The following is a 15,156-nucleotide window of genomic DNA, read 5'->3' as shown; positions in this document are numbered from 1 at the left end:
TTTTTTAGTGGTAGGGGTGTAGAGTAGACGCACGATAGGCGAAAAAAAAATGTTTGTTTATAAGTGAGTGTGGAGAAGACGCGTTCAGCCGTGATCCACGGACGTAACCTTTAAGAGTATGCAGCGTTGGATCACTAATAGGCTTGAGACGCGTCTGCTCAACAGTCCGCGTTGTAACAATGAGGTTTGAGCAGTAACATTAGTGCTTCTCAGTGAGGAAAAGTAGAAAATGTTCGTTGTAAGCGAGTTTAAAGAGAAAAATCAAGAATTATAAATCAAATCGATAGAGCTCCAAAACCAACAACGCATTCAGACACAACGCATGATAATAACAGGACAAGACATTACTCACCGTGTTTGTTGAGTGTTTCTTACTCACCTGAGCTTTTCTGAACTCAAAGGCGCGAGCGCGCGAGAGAAAATAAATAAATAAAAATAGCTGAGCGCACACGGGTGGCGTGTTTACAGGCTAGCGAATTACAAGCGTGTTGTGCTAGTAGTAACGTAAGCTAGCGATGTCAGGGTTGGGTAATCTGTATTTCGTAGTAATATAAACAACTAGAAATTGTAGTAAATGATGGTTCAAAACAAGGAAATACGAGGCTAAGACGGAGCTTACAGCACCGAAGCAGACACACTCACTGGCTAAATGCTTAAATGCGAAAATATTGATAGTTAGTGGCAATAAAATGCAAACAAAGTCAGGTGTGGGTAACTTTTTATGTGTTTATATATATAAATGCAGACCTGCCAACCTTGAAGAAATTTTATGAGTACAAACGAATCACTTATTCTAAAAAGAATATCAAGTAGCCTATAAGTTCGAAAAAGACAAATCTGACATATAATGAGGGCAGTGTTAACGGTAAAGCGTCCATCATTTAACGAATTTTTAAAACACGAATGGATAATAAAAAATGCTTTCTGACACGAAAACACAAGCAAGAACAAAATTTAAACTTAGCCCGTCAATTTTCATTTTACAATTATCTTCTCTCTCTATGTGCGCCCGTCCGTGTTTGTGAGAGAGCTCGCGCAGCACTGATACAAAGGTAGCCTACTTTGTAATCCATAAGTAACTAACGCGCTAGTTTTCATACAAAATAAATATGTAACATAAATAGGTACTTTAGTTATTATTAACACAATAACGTAACACATGCAGGCTATGTTTCTCAACACTGAGAATGAATAAATAAACACCTGTTTCTCCAGATTCGCGCTTATCAGTCATCCACAAATCACAGCACTTTCATAATCACTAAGCCGTAAAGATTTCAATTTTATTTAGATTTATTGTTCAGCATTACTTGAGTATTTTACAATTTGCATGGCTGAATGATGTCTTCCTCTTATATGAGTAACCATTAATGAATGACGCAGTATTTTAAGATAATCCATGCGATCACTCCCGTGTGATAATTGAATCCAGATTAAGATACAATATTTCAAATTTCCACATCCACCCCAGGCCGTTTACCTTTAGGAGTTAGAAGTACCGAAACTACTGGACTGTCCTCTAAAATCAGTCAGACGGCGATGCGTTTTCTCAGATCGGATAGCTATCTGATTTATCAAAACGATTCCATTTACACCTGGTCACATAAATGTGTTTTTGCGAAACGGATTTAAATCCGATCTTCAATTCCCGCGCTATATGCAGATTTAAAGGAGTGCACGTCACCGAAAGCAACAGATATGAGCTGCATTTTATTGATCGTCAGCTAAAATTTCTAAATCAAAGACAGCAATAAGAGAGAGCAGTAACAGCCCTGGTAAGATCGTTTCGTTTCTTGACTTTTAATGATGATGATTGTGTGTTAAGCGTCTGCGACTTACTTTCACTTTGATTTGCGATAGTTTGCACGTTGGCTTAAGGAATAGATGCTCAGCTTCTCATCTGCGGTGATGCGTGTTCCATAGCGTCATCATATCTGGCTATAACATTACATATAGCCTATAACACGCTCTCACACGTTTATTTTTTTAGCATTTTTGGGAGGAGTACAATTTACATATGTGGTTTCAACAACCAGATGCATTTACACTTGTCCAGTTTCGTCTGGAATGCGGCCCAGACCACCTCCTGAAGTGGTTTGAGCGATCGGATTCAAATCCGTCTCGATTTACACCTGGTCTTTTCACGATCGGATAGCTATCAGATCACAGAAAACGCATGAAGTGGCCAGGTGTAAACAGCCCCTTAATGATAGGCCTTACACATCTGTCAATCATCCCTACTTGCTATTTGGGAAATGAGCCCAGCGCTATGATTGGTCGAACTCTTCTTCTTTTGGTGTTGCTTGATTTGAGGACTGCGAGGCGTCACCAGGTTTTTGCGTAGTTTAGAGTGAAAAATCGTACCAGCGTACTTTGAGGTAAAAATGCGTATCCGCTACGCAAAATGCGTAAATGTCAATAACTCCAAAACGAAATGAGATATTTTCACCAAATTTGAAACAAACATGTATGTGAGTACACTCTGAGGACACACAAAAAATTGTGGGATTTTACCTCTTGGTAGTGCTATAATAGAACAAAACATGAAATTGCCATTGACTTCAATACAGTATTGTGATATAAAATACTATACTTAACGAATGCATTGGTGTAAAATTACGAAACTCAGTATGTGCCATCAGCACCATGCCCTGAAGGTGCTGAAAAGATTTCAAGACAGCGCCACCTTTTGGTCAAAAGTTATAAGGGAATTTCCAAAAATGCTAATAAATTTGAAATAAATTAGCCTATTGCAATGGCACTGGTCTTAATAGATCTCTTGGGTCACACCGAGAACGAAGATACCAAGTTTGCCATATTTACCCAAACTTCCTGTCCGCCATCTTGATTTTCATTTAATCCCTACTTTTTCTAACTCCTCCTAGACCGATTGTCCAATTTTCACCAAAATTGAATCGTATCATCTCCAGACCATGCCAACTAAAAGTTATGGATTTCGTGTTGATAGATAAAACCGTTTTCGTATACCGCAGCAGCAAATTTGAGGTATTATGCCCAAATGACTAATCTGGCTTTATATCTGCAATGACTTGACATATTGACACCATACTTTGTATGTGTCATTGTCACTTCACTCTGACCACATCACATCAATTCCGTAATTGCGCCACCTATTGGTCGAAAGTGATAATCCATTCAATCATATTTTTAGTTACTGTATGTGATTTTTGCCTAAATTCATCTTTAAATGTCTTTAATTGGTCCTTGTTGCAGTTGGTCTGACACTCCCAGCCATGTTGGCATGTCTTGTCGTCTGTTTGCGCTTGGCCCCGATAATTGCTGCTTGCAGCTATATTATTATATTTATATTTATTTAAACCTGGGAATATCTGTGTTAACCAGCTTCCTCAAAATAAACCTTAGAATAGAGTTGTCAAAGGTACCAGATTTAAAAAATGTGACAATACCAGCATTTCCCCCTAGCATTTTTAGCGCTGTTGAGTGGATGCTTAACCCTCTGGGGTCTGAGGCGTTTTCTGGGTCCTGGAGGTGTTCTGACATGCTCTGACATTTGTGCTTATTTCTGTTACTTGTAAAATTTTCAATGCTTAAGTCTGATTACACTGTGTACAGCACAAACTCTGCTACAATAAAATATGAGCCGCATGTATATAAAAGTTTGTAGTTTTGAGAAAATTACATTTATGCGTGGTTTGCGAAAAAACAAAACATTTTAGTCACTGAAATAAGGCCATAAAACCTATACTGATGATTTGTTTGACTTATTTGACTTTTGAAAACTGAATCACGTAGCCTAAAATATTTGCTATGTGAAAATCATCCTGCCCACTCACATACATTTAAAATTTTATTTAAAATTTGTAAGAAATATTTTGTGTAAGAAAGCTGTATGTGGGAAGGGTGTGAATCATCATGAACATTGATGTGTTTCACACCTGGGAAGACAAAGACCGTCCCCTAATGGCAGGGCTGGACTGGCCATCGGGCATACCGGGCATTTGCCGATGTGCTTTTTGGGCCGATACATCTCATACTCATACATAATTTTTATTATTATTTTTATTTTTATTTTTTTTAACGGCCCATAAAATGTGTACATCGCTGGGCCATTCGTTTTGTTTTGTTTTGCTTTGCTTAATTGGCGGCGCTGGGTTTGTGCCGGTGTAAAGCAGTGGTCAAAAAAAGTCTGTGTTAGTTTTTTTTTTCTGACAGACCAGCCCATGAAACACGTAGATCAGCGGCCCATTGGTTCTTTTCTTGATTGACACTGGGCTGGCCCAATCACAACTTTAAACGAGTGAGCGAGCGTGCAGCAGTGTCAGTGTATATCTGTCAAAATAGTCAGCGAGATGGAGAAGAAACGCAAGGATTGTGCAGAGAAATAGCGTGAAAAAATAGAACCAGGCCCTTAAAGCAGACACTGTAAGCTGTGTCAAAATATATGTTTTCTGACCTTCATCAGCTCCAGTGATGATGATGATGATGATAGTGAGGAGGATCAGGAGAGAGATGAGAAAGTGCAGAGCCTGCGGTAAGCAGAACTACTTTCAAAACACTTAGACTATGTCATGATCGAGTGTAGGAACCCATAACCCAGTTACAGATTATTTCCACATTGCATAGTTGACGATTACATAGACAGTGTAAAGACGATTACCGCAATTCACTAGAAATTTAATGAGAGGCGTTTGTAAACCATGTTTTCCGCCAAAATAAAAGCTTGATGCAGTTTGCGTCAAAATAAAAGATCATGTGCTTATCTCTTTCAAGTATAGAAATTGGTACAAAACTAATTATGAAAGTTTCCTTTATTTTTTAGTGCATTTGTTTTACAAAATATGGCTATTACTGTAATTGGATTAATATTATAACTATTATTATGTAGTAGGTGTAATGTAAATAGACACTGTAACTAAAAGAGGTTTAATTTGCACACTGAATATGGGTTGGAGCTTTTAATTTTAAACTCTCAAATTGCACCAGATTGATGAATTTAACATTAAAATGCACAACATTCTCTCACGGGGGGGGGGGGGGGGGGGGGGGCATGCCCCCGGACCCCCCTAAAAGAACCAAGGTCCACCCACCACAGTTTTACCAAAAATCCTGTGAGAAACACTGGTATTGCTATGCCATTGCAGCTTATAGCTTGTTTTAGGCTTCATCACTGTGGAGTATAATCAACTGTATTAATTAATAAATGTCAAATTTTCACTCGTTCCTATACTCACTCATTACATGGCATTAGTGGTTTTAAGGAATAGGAGTTGGTATGCATATAATTAAGGGCGTGCAAAGATGGGTGGTGTTTATGATCATATAGTGGGCCAGTCTGGGCCAAAATGCCCGGGCCGATTTTTTGTCCCAGTCCAGCCCTGCCTAATGGCCCTATCAGGTGGGACTGTGAGGGAACTTGAACAAAGAATGTGGAGATATTAAAAGAATGGCTTTTTGATTGTTTGGATTTATTTACAACACAACATAATCCAAAGATACATAATGAAGGACAAAAAGGCACATTATTGAACACACTTATCTAAACAAAGAGGCATGAACAGTCACAAACCTTTGTGCCATTCCTGAAACAGTTCCTGTTCAACATACCTGTCATTTCCAAGGTGTTTTCTTTTTCATTTTTACCATGTTCATGTAAACAGTGTGAATGTTTAAATCAGCAGGACTCATCAGTAGGGGTGTAACGATATTCGAACCGAACCGAAAAACCGCGATACACCACCCACGATACGAATCGCGATACTCTCATGGCGTACCGAACACGCCCGCCCCGCCCCCTGCTGCCCCGCCCCCTGCTGTCCCGGCTCATTGGACCTCATGTCTTATGTGTACACAACGAATACAGCGTTGCCTAACCACCATTAACCACATTTAATCGCAATAAGCTCAGTGTTTTGTTACATTCGATAATAAGCAAGGTGTAATCTTTCAAATTCTGTCTATTTGATGACGAAATTCAAACATTAAATGTCGTTTTGGCGCTCTTTGATGTGGCGTGACAGATCACCGTAGGCTACTAGGCTCCTCATTTCAAGCGGCAGCGCGGAGCGCGAGTAAACGCGATTCTCTTCCTCAGTTACAGAATAAACATGAATGGACACCTGAAGGTATGTTGAAAGATACAGTATACTTACTGAAAGGCATCATAACTCGTGTAATCGCTCAGTCAGTGTTTCAACAGCGGAAATATGTCAATAAAACGCTTCTTTTTTCACATAGCTTTATTTACCTCAGGCAAGTCATTCAGTGTCCACAGCTTGTTGGTTTGCTAAGGAAATGAACTCTTTCACTAAATAAATGCACTATATTAGCCTATATATTATATTTTACTTAACCTGTTAATGACATCTTGATTATTTTATGTATGTTTAAAATATCTGTCATGAAAATGACAGCAACTGTGTAAATTATTATATTTCAATAATAAATTAGAGTAAAAACATATGTTAATGTAAAAACTGCCTTATGTGCAGTTTACATGTTTTCATACAATTTGTTACTTGAGTGTTGATTATTATTATATCTAAAAATAAATAGCAACTGAATTTAGGCTAAAAGTCTTGGCTCTGTTGTTAAGCTTTAATGTTATAGTAATGTGCAAGTAAGGGCTCCTATATAGTTTACAGCATTAGCAGATAATTAGTTTTATCCTTGCGAAACGTTTACTTGTAATTGAATTAATTTAAAGACAAGGACACAATTTGTTAATTAAATTATCTGTTTAAAAACAAAAACAATTTTAGCTTTCTAAACCCCCCACTCCACCTAAATGAACCGAACCGAACCGAACCGAGACGTCAAAACCGTGGGACGTACCGAACCGTCAGTTTTGTGTATCGTTACACCCCTACTCATCAGTGGTATCTGGTCCCTGTAAAAAACAACAACAAAACAACTGTGAACATGCTGATACCAGGAGAAACTAGGACTGCATGATTTGGGGGAAAAATCTAATTGTGATTTTTCTGTTTAAATTGCACCACCCCGAGGAGCCATGAAGTAGCGTCGCTAGGAGCAGGGAAATCTGTTTATAATGCCTTATTTTATTAATTGAAATTTTGATATTTGGTGCCAGCATATGGATTCTCATATCACACGGAGAAGGACAATGATATATCGCCCTATTGATATTTTGTCCCACCCCTAGTGTTAAGCCTTAATGACAAGTGGCCTAATGCAGAGAAGGACTTTAGTGCCTCCACTGTGTCAGCGGGGCATTTGAGGTAGGTCTCCAGCTGACTGGTGTCATCTTGGGAACCTAACTTTTTTTATCGCTGAAAAAGTCTTCATCTTCTGAGGAATGTGAGGCCTCACCTTTATACACTTACATTTGTTGTTTCAAGTGGCTTTTGATACAGTCAAGACCAATGGAATACAAAACCAAAGAAGGATTTTTTTTTATGTAAAATTATTTTTTGGGTGCATTTCCTACTCCTGCATTTAAAACAATTGCACAATATGTTATCAGAAATTATTTTAAAATGCCAAAATGTCCTCTATTATCTTCAGTAGTAAAGCATAAAGCAAACTGCAAAACTGACCAAGTTTTAGCACACATTCGTCACTTGTCCAGCATGTCTTGAATTTGGGAAGTAGAATTGCAGCAGTGATTATCTCTGGATCAACGAGCATCTGACCAAAACTTTGTTCAATTTCTGCTAGAAGAGCATCCACCAAAGACCCACAGTACCTGGAGGAAATGTGAATGTGGTGAAGCTTTCTCTTTTAGAAGTGTTACTGTAGGTACCATCACTCCTATTTGCACAGTGGTCTCTTCCTAAAGAACATCAAGTGCTTTTTGCAAATGGGCTCATTGTCTTTGCATATTCTTCCAGAAATGGAAGCTCAGCAGGAGTGAACCTGTCAAAACACAAAAAAAAAGAAAAAAAAAAGAAAAAAAAAAGAAAAAAAAAGACTGTCATGTGTTGTTGCAAGTAAAGTGAAACCAAAGGACAGATTTTGTTTTGTAATGAGTAGTACTACATTATTTATACTGTCTGTATGTGTGAGAGATTAATATCATATATACTTTAAAAACTTTACATACACAGTAGAAATGTATTAAAATCAGTTTGAATCCATCCAAAACAGCCAAAGATGTACAGTATTAATAAATAATATAGATTCATATTGCAATCAATAGGCTAAGTTCTGAAAATTAAGTGGTACTTACATGGGAATTATTAACGCTGCAGACAGCTGTAATGGCACTTTCTCCTTGTTCCCTCACAATTCTCAAGATCCTCTTCACAGCTAGGAAAAGGGAATTCCACCTAGTATTATTTGGGCTCAAATCGATTATCTCAGCAGCTGTGGTAGATCTTGTGCTTATGTTCCACAGACTTGAGCACTTTGAAAATGCTGAGCAGGAGAGCCGCTTGTAAGTTGAATTGGAATTGGCTTCCAAGACATCAACTGTAGACACCAGGTTGAAAAGGTGGCAGGCACAGCGATTGTGTAAACAGTTGATATTCAAGGCCATCATCTTGGTCCAACATGGTTCCAGCTTCAACAAACTCAACACTCTCACTGTTTCTCCCCTCTTCTTCTTCATCATCACTTTCTCTTTCTTTTTTTTCCGTCCCGCTCCCACAAGGTTCTATTCAGCAACCGCTTAAAATATACTCTGTGTTCACCCGCTTTATTTCCCGACCTGACGGTTCCGCAAAATTTAGATCTCGTTTCCAGAATCTCACATTCAAATGTCTCTAACGGAAAGAGAGAGATTAAGTAGCCTATAACAATTATAAATGCTATACAAAAATTGTGTCTGTGTCAATATAAATATTATTTTAACATTGTGCTGTCAGCAAAGAAAAAAGATGTCACAGAAAAAATGAATGAAATATAGATAACATAAATTAAATAGGACAAAGCCTATCACTCAAATTTCTAAGAAACATAAACGAAAACCATATTGCCCTACTGACAAATGAAGTAGGCTATTTTCAGCCAAACTATTTCAAACATCCTTGCAAAAAAAGAATGTTGTTGACTGAAAACCACATGCACACCTGCATGTACTAAAGTATTTAGCCAAGAGACTGTCACTGTGGTGAGGAGTGGACAGCCATTACTTTTAAATGTAGTAATTATAATCTTGATTATATTCGGCCAATTGTCAACCGAACCACAGGCTCTACTCTTTAACACAACATTGTATTGTTGCATACTGTTCTATCTTCTTCAGTCATCACGTTATGTGTGAGGCTGGTAAAGAGGAAGCAGGTAAGTAAGTCGCGCAACATACATTGCACACCACATAGGACATGTTGTTTGTATTAAACACAATAGGTTTAGTTTTTGTAGTATCTGGTTAGTCAGCATTGTTTAGTTTGGGCGTCTTGACACTGAAGGCGTTTCTTTTCTGTGTTTTTCTTTTGGTAGTTAGTTTAGCTGATTAAACCTAGTTAGCTTTATTTTGTTTTATTTATTTCTTTGATCTGGCATCTCTCGGGCTTGCCTTCCTACCTTGTTTTTGTATTGTTATTTGTTCCTCTGTAAATATTTTCTTTTCACTTTTGGCACTGTACAATAAACACTTTTGAGCTGAGTTTTGACTTGATCCTTTTCTTTTATTGCCCTGACCTTCATCTTGAGTTACACACACATCGTTATTTAATGTTATACTCCCTTTACCCCTAGCCAAACATCAAACTCATCTAAGGGACAAAACCATGCATGTTTTAATGCTAGTAAAAGTGTAAAAATCCACCCGCATGCCTCTGCTCAGCCAATTTCCTTTTCAATTCTTTATCTTTGCTCGCAAAACAATTTTTTTCTTTGCTCAATACTTTATTTTTCTTTTGCAAATATATGTGCCATGGATTTGACTCCATATCACTGACCAAAAGTTAAAAATAAAAATAAAAACACTCAATTCAGTGATTATAAATTAATGTAATGTTATCCTTGTTAAAGTCAAATAATTGTTAATTAATTTTTTAATGTCTGTGCACAGAGATGGGCACAAATACATAAAAAAGTATTTAATTACAAACATGTACTCATCAAATGTATTTAAATAAAATACAAAAATACTGCTGTGAAAAAAAAGTATTTAATTAACATTCAAGTAATTCGTCATTTTAAAATACAATAATACAAACAAAATATACAATCATTTGATCCGCGCTTCACTAGACAGCGCATGTCACTCTTTAGCCTGCAAGTCCATTCACAAGTTCTAGCTATTTGCGCCAATCTTCTGTCCTATAATGACATTCAGTGAACAATATCTGATATTTTACTAGATACTTTACCTTAAAGCAGTTTGACTGAGCACAAAAGCAGCTTCTTTAGGGGTCTAAAAACCAGTCAGTATCTGGTGTGACCACCATTTGCCTCACGCAGTGCAACACATCTCCTTCGCATAGAGTTGATCAGGTTGTTGATTGTGGCCTGTGGAATGTTGGTCCACTCCTCTTCAATGGCTGTGCGAAGTTGCTGGATATTGGCAGGATCTGGAACACGCTGTAGTATACGCCGATCCAGAGCATCCCAAACGTGCTCAATGGGTGACATGTCCGGTGAGTATGCTGGCCATGCAAGAACTGGGATGTTTTCAGCTTCCAGGAATTGTGTACAGATCCTTGCAAAATGGGACTGTGCATTATCATGCTGCAACATGAGGTGATGGTCGTGGATGAATGGCACAACAATGGGCCTTAGGATCTCGTCACGGTATCTCTGTGCATTCAAAATGCCATCAATAAAATGCACCCGTGTTCGTTGTCCATAACATACGCCTGACCATACCATAACCCCACCGCCACCATGGGCCACTCGATCCACAACGTTGACATCAGCAAACCGCTCACCCACACGACGCCATACACGCTGTCTGCCATCTGCCCTGTACAGTGAAAACCAGGATTCATCTGTGAAGAGAACACCTCTCCTGGGCTGGTGTGGTTACACGTGGTCTGCGGTTGTGAGGCCGGTTGGATGTACTGCCAAATTCTCTGAAATGCCTTTGGAGATGGCTTATGGTAGAGAAATGAACATTCAATTAACGGGTAACAGCTCTGGCTGACATTCCTGCAGTCAGCATGCCAATTGCATGCTCCCTCAAATGCCAACATGTGTGGCATTGTGCTGTGTAATAAAACTGCACATTTTAGAGTGGCCTTTTATTGTGGCCAGTGAAGGATAACAAATTTTAAGAATCTATTTCAAATATGCTTCCATACATAACATCACGGTAAAGAATATTGTATTTAGCTTTTAACCCTCTGGGGTCTGAGGGGTTTTTGGGGTCCTTGAGATGTTCTGACATGCCCTGACATTTGTGCTTTTTTCAGTTGCTTATAAACATATTAATGGCAAAGGTATAATTACACTCTATTTAGCACAAACAGGGCTACCATAATATGTGAGCAACATGCATGTACATGTTTGTATTTTTGAGAGAATAATGTTTATGCATGGTTATTGAAAAAACTAAAAACTAAAGTTTCTGAAATAAGGCCACAAAACACATACTAAATATGTGTCAATAAGACTTTTGACTAATGGATGTCGTTGCCTAGAGTTTTTTCTTCAAAATGATGTGAAAATCATCCTACCTAATCATTCACATAACACAATACATTGATTTAAATCTTGTAAAACACTTTTTGTTTGTAAAGGCAATATGCGCAAGGGGCGTCAACCATTCAACAGCATCATGCATATGTAGTGATTCACACCTGAGGAGACAATGGGGCCCGCATACTTAATGAGCCATTCATTCAGGTGTGTCACCTATAGCCACAAGAAAGAATGCAAGAGCAATATATATATATATATATATATATATATATTCTACCAAATTGGTTCACAGTTGGAAGCATGTCAAAACATTTTTTTTTGCACAAATTGTGCTTGCAAATTGTATAATATCCAAGCAAAACATGTCTAGTAATTGTGCAGTTAATTCTCATACTGTATTTTCAGTTATGGAATATGTATCCTCTCCTCAAATTTGTCAATAATAAAACACAATAAAATTATTTAAAGAAAAGGCTTATATTTACCTTTTAAAATGTGTTTACATCTACCTTCTAAATATATTTTTTTTATTAAAAAGGTTACAATTACAACAACAATTGAAGTGTAATCTTTCTTTGTAAAAACTAAAGTATACATTTTATCATACATATTTCAAAGTTAAGGATTCATTACTTCGAATATAGCCTACATTGACAAAACATACTATATTTAACATATTAGCAAAAATTGGCAAACAAAAGCTTATTTGAGGTGGCAGATATTTTACAGTAAAAATGTGTAATCTATCCAAAACTAATCAACGAAATGTTGTCTTTCATTTGTCTGTAACATAGGTCTTTCGTTTTTATTATAAGGAATATAAATGTTAATTTGCAGTTTAATACGTTGCTTATACAAATACATTTTATTTCAACATATTTCAGTCGATTTTTACTCAGTATAGCAAAATAGTTTGCTAAAAGCAGATAATTCATTCACACACAGAAACGCAATTCAAATTTAAACCGTCTTTTTGCGAGTTGTGGTAAACATTCATTCACACACAGAAACGCGATTTACTTGAGAATGAAAAAAAACTTACTACAGTATTCCATCCATTGCTCCTCGAAATACCAGCACTTCTGAGGTACATTTTCCATTATTATTATTCCTCACAGCGCTGCGAGACAGTGTAAACAAGTACAATGATCTGAATAAACTTGATGTGTTTTTTCGAGCTGATATAGGGGCGTTCACAGTTACGCCTCAGTCATTTGCGTTTGAATAGCGCGCTCTCCGTGGGCGGGGCAGATTAAAACGTAATGAGCTGAGATGAGAACGACTGACATCTCTCTCTTTTCATAAAGATTACATAAACAGAGAATATATTTTTTTAATAAAAATTACTTCATTTAAAAGAAGAGAATTCAAGCTTCATGCCTGTGTGTCTGTATGCCTGTTTGACTGAGTATTCGCTGAGTTATGGTTCATTTTCGGACGCGTTTCAGAATGGACTTCACTGACAGAGAGGAGGCAGAACTCGCATCATGTTTATTTTTCTTTACACAACACTTTGTTTTTATTGTGAGTATACACAAAAATAATACACACTTAACAGGATCGATTGATGTATAACACAAGCATATAAAATAAAAAGTAAAAAAAAAATTTTTTTTTGCACTGATAAGGAAAAAAACGAGCCTATCGCGCAGGGGGTTAAAGTTAAGATGATGATATCACACTAATGATTCTGCTCAGCAAAGTTGCAATTCCTGTTTTCACTGAGACTCTCACATTTTGTTCTGCAAATGGCTTTCGGAGCCCAAGAATCGTTAGGTTGATTGGATTAGCTGTAGGGGAGACTTTCACCTTTTGTCTTTAATGGCTCTGGGATGGCTCTTGGAACCGGAGTTCCTGGCCAGTATCAGCATTTGAATAGTTACGCTGATTCAATTGGACTGGTAGCGCTCTCAGAGCAGGGTGTGTCCCTACTTCATTTGCATGCTTTGTTCAGAGTCTCCGCCTCTATGTAATCCCTCCCCTTTGGAATGTATATAACTACAATGCATACTGTATTAGATTTAGATTGTTGGATGACTGCAGCCACGTACAGCGAAGTTCTCAATAAAGAATAACTTCTGTTTGAACGCGATCCCAACGTCTCCTGGTCTGCTTTGAAGAAGGAAAAAGTTCCCAACACCAGCCTAAGGCACACCTGTGCATTAATCATGCTGTCTAATCAGCATCTTGATATGCCACACCTGTGAGGTGGATGGATTATCTCGGCAAAGGAGAAGTGCTCACTAACACAGATTTAGAAGGATTTGTGAACAATATTTGAAAGAAATAGGCCTTTTGTGTACATAGAAAAAGTCTTCGATCTTTGAGTTCAGCTCATTAAAACTGGGGGCAAAAACAAAAGTGTTGCGTTTATAATTTAGTTCAGTGTATATCTTTAGACTTTTTTTCAAAGGACACCTAAATGTACGTAAAAAAAGTGTATTGTGTAAATACGCTGACTTGACTAACTGAATAAACTAGAAATACCTAGAATCATTAGTGTAACAGTCTCAATAGTGATACACCCGGGGCTGGAATAAGCTCTCAGATTTAGGGCTCTTTCACACTAGCACTTTTGGTGCGCACCCGGGTTCGAATGACGTCAGAGTTCGGTTCGTTTGGATGATGTGAACGCTGTTTTCCGAACTCGGGTGCGCACCCGCAAACCGTACTCGAGTCCGCTTAAAAAGGTGGTCTGGGGTACGGTTCATGTGAACTCGGGTACGGTTCGCTGCTGATATGAACGCAATCGTACCAAAGCGCGGAAGTGAACTGCTATTGATGACGTATAATTTGGTGTGTGCCTGCGTGCGTGTGTTTAACAACTGTAAAAGGGTCTATATACACTTACCTTGATGAAAAGCGGGATACGCACTGCAAGCAGAGAGATGATTTCTGCTTGCCTCCACAAAAATTGTCTTCGGCGGGCGGGCGGACATCCCGCTGTCTTTGGAACGGTTTTAATACTTTTGCGGCAGACAGACGCAAGTGTGTTTCTGTATCTTTTCTTTGAAAACAAAACCAAAGGTTAAAAAAAAGAACAACAAATGTGAAGCGAGCAATTCTATCCATTTTGACGCCTTTTCATAGCGGTTACCAAGCAACACGAGTACGCACCAGCTGCAGCTTGATGACGTAAGCGTACCGCGGTTCGGATACAAATAATATAATGTGAACAGTCCATCGGGGGCAGGGGGAGGGGGGAGCAATCGAACTCGGGTTCGGAACAGGCAATCAAACCAAGTGTGAAAGCACCCTTAATCAGATGTACCCCAGCAGCCATATTCAAGACCAGATTGACAACATACCTTTACCTGTGCATTCTTTAAAAAAAAAACCAAAAAAAAAAACCTCTAAAAAGTTCATAATTCCTTTAATTCCTTAATAATTAATTCCTTTTATTTTCATTTTCATTTACATTGTGGCATTTTCCAGCAACACGGAAATGTTTTTAAAAAATGTATTCCAAGTTATTAGACTGAATCAAATACATGAGAGATGCATCAAAACAATTGAATTTAGAGTCAGTCTTCCACAATCACTCAATATTGGAAGCTATAGCATAGGAGATGGTCAGGCATTCATATGTAAACGACAATTTTTTTTTAAAGCCTCAGAAAATCATAT

At 37.9% G+C, this 15,156-nt stretch overlaps 1 long non-coding RNA gene across 1 annotated transcript in view; it reads left to right on the top strand.

The window, feature by feature from the left end:
• The window catches only part of LOC309497719, a 209,512-nt gene that overhangs the window by 181,643 nt on the left and 12,713 nt on the right, over window positions 1–15,156 (top strand). The gene's annotated exons all lie outside the window — the stretch shown is intronic.

Source organism: Leuciscus leuciscus, assembly GCF_965113295.1.
Source record: "Leuciscus leuciscus genome assembly, chromosome: 4".
NCBI lineage: Eukaryota > Metazoa > Chordata > Actinopteri > Cypriniformes > Leuciscidae > Leuciscus > Leuciscus leuciscus.
This window is presented reverse-complemented; position numbering and strand designations above follow the sequence as displayed.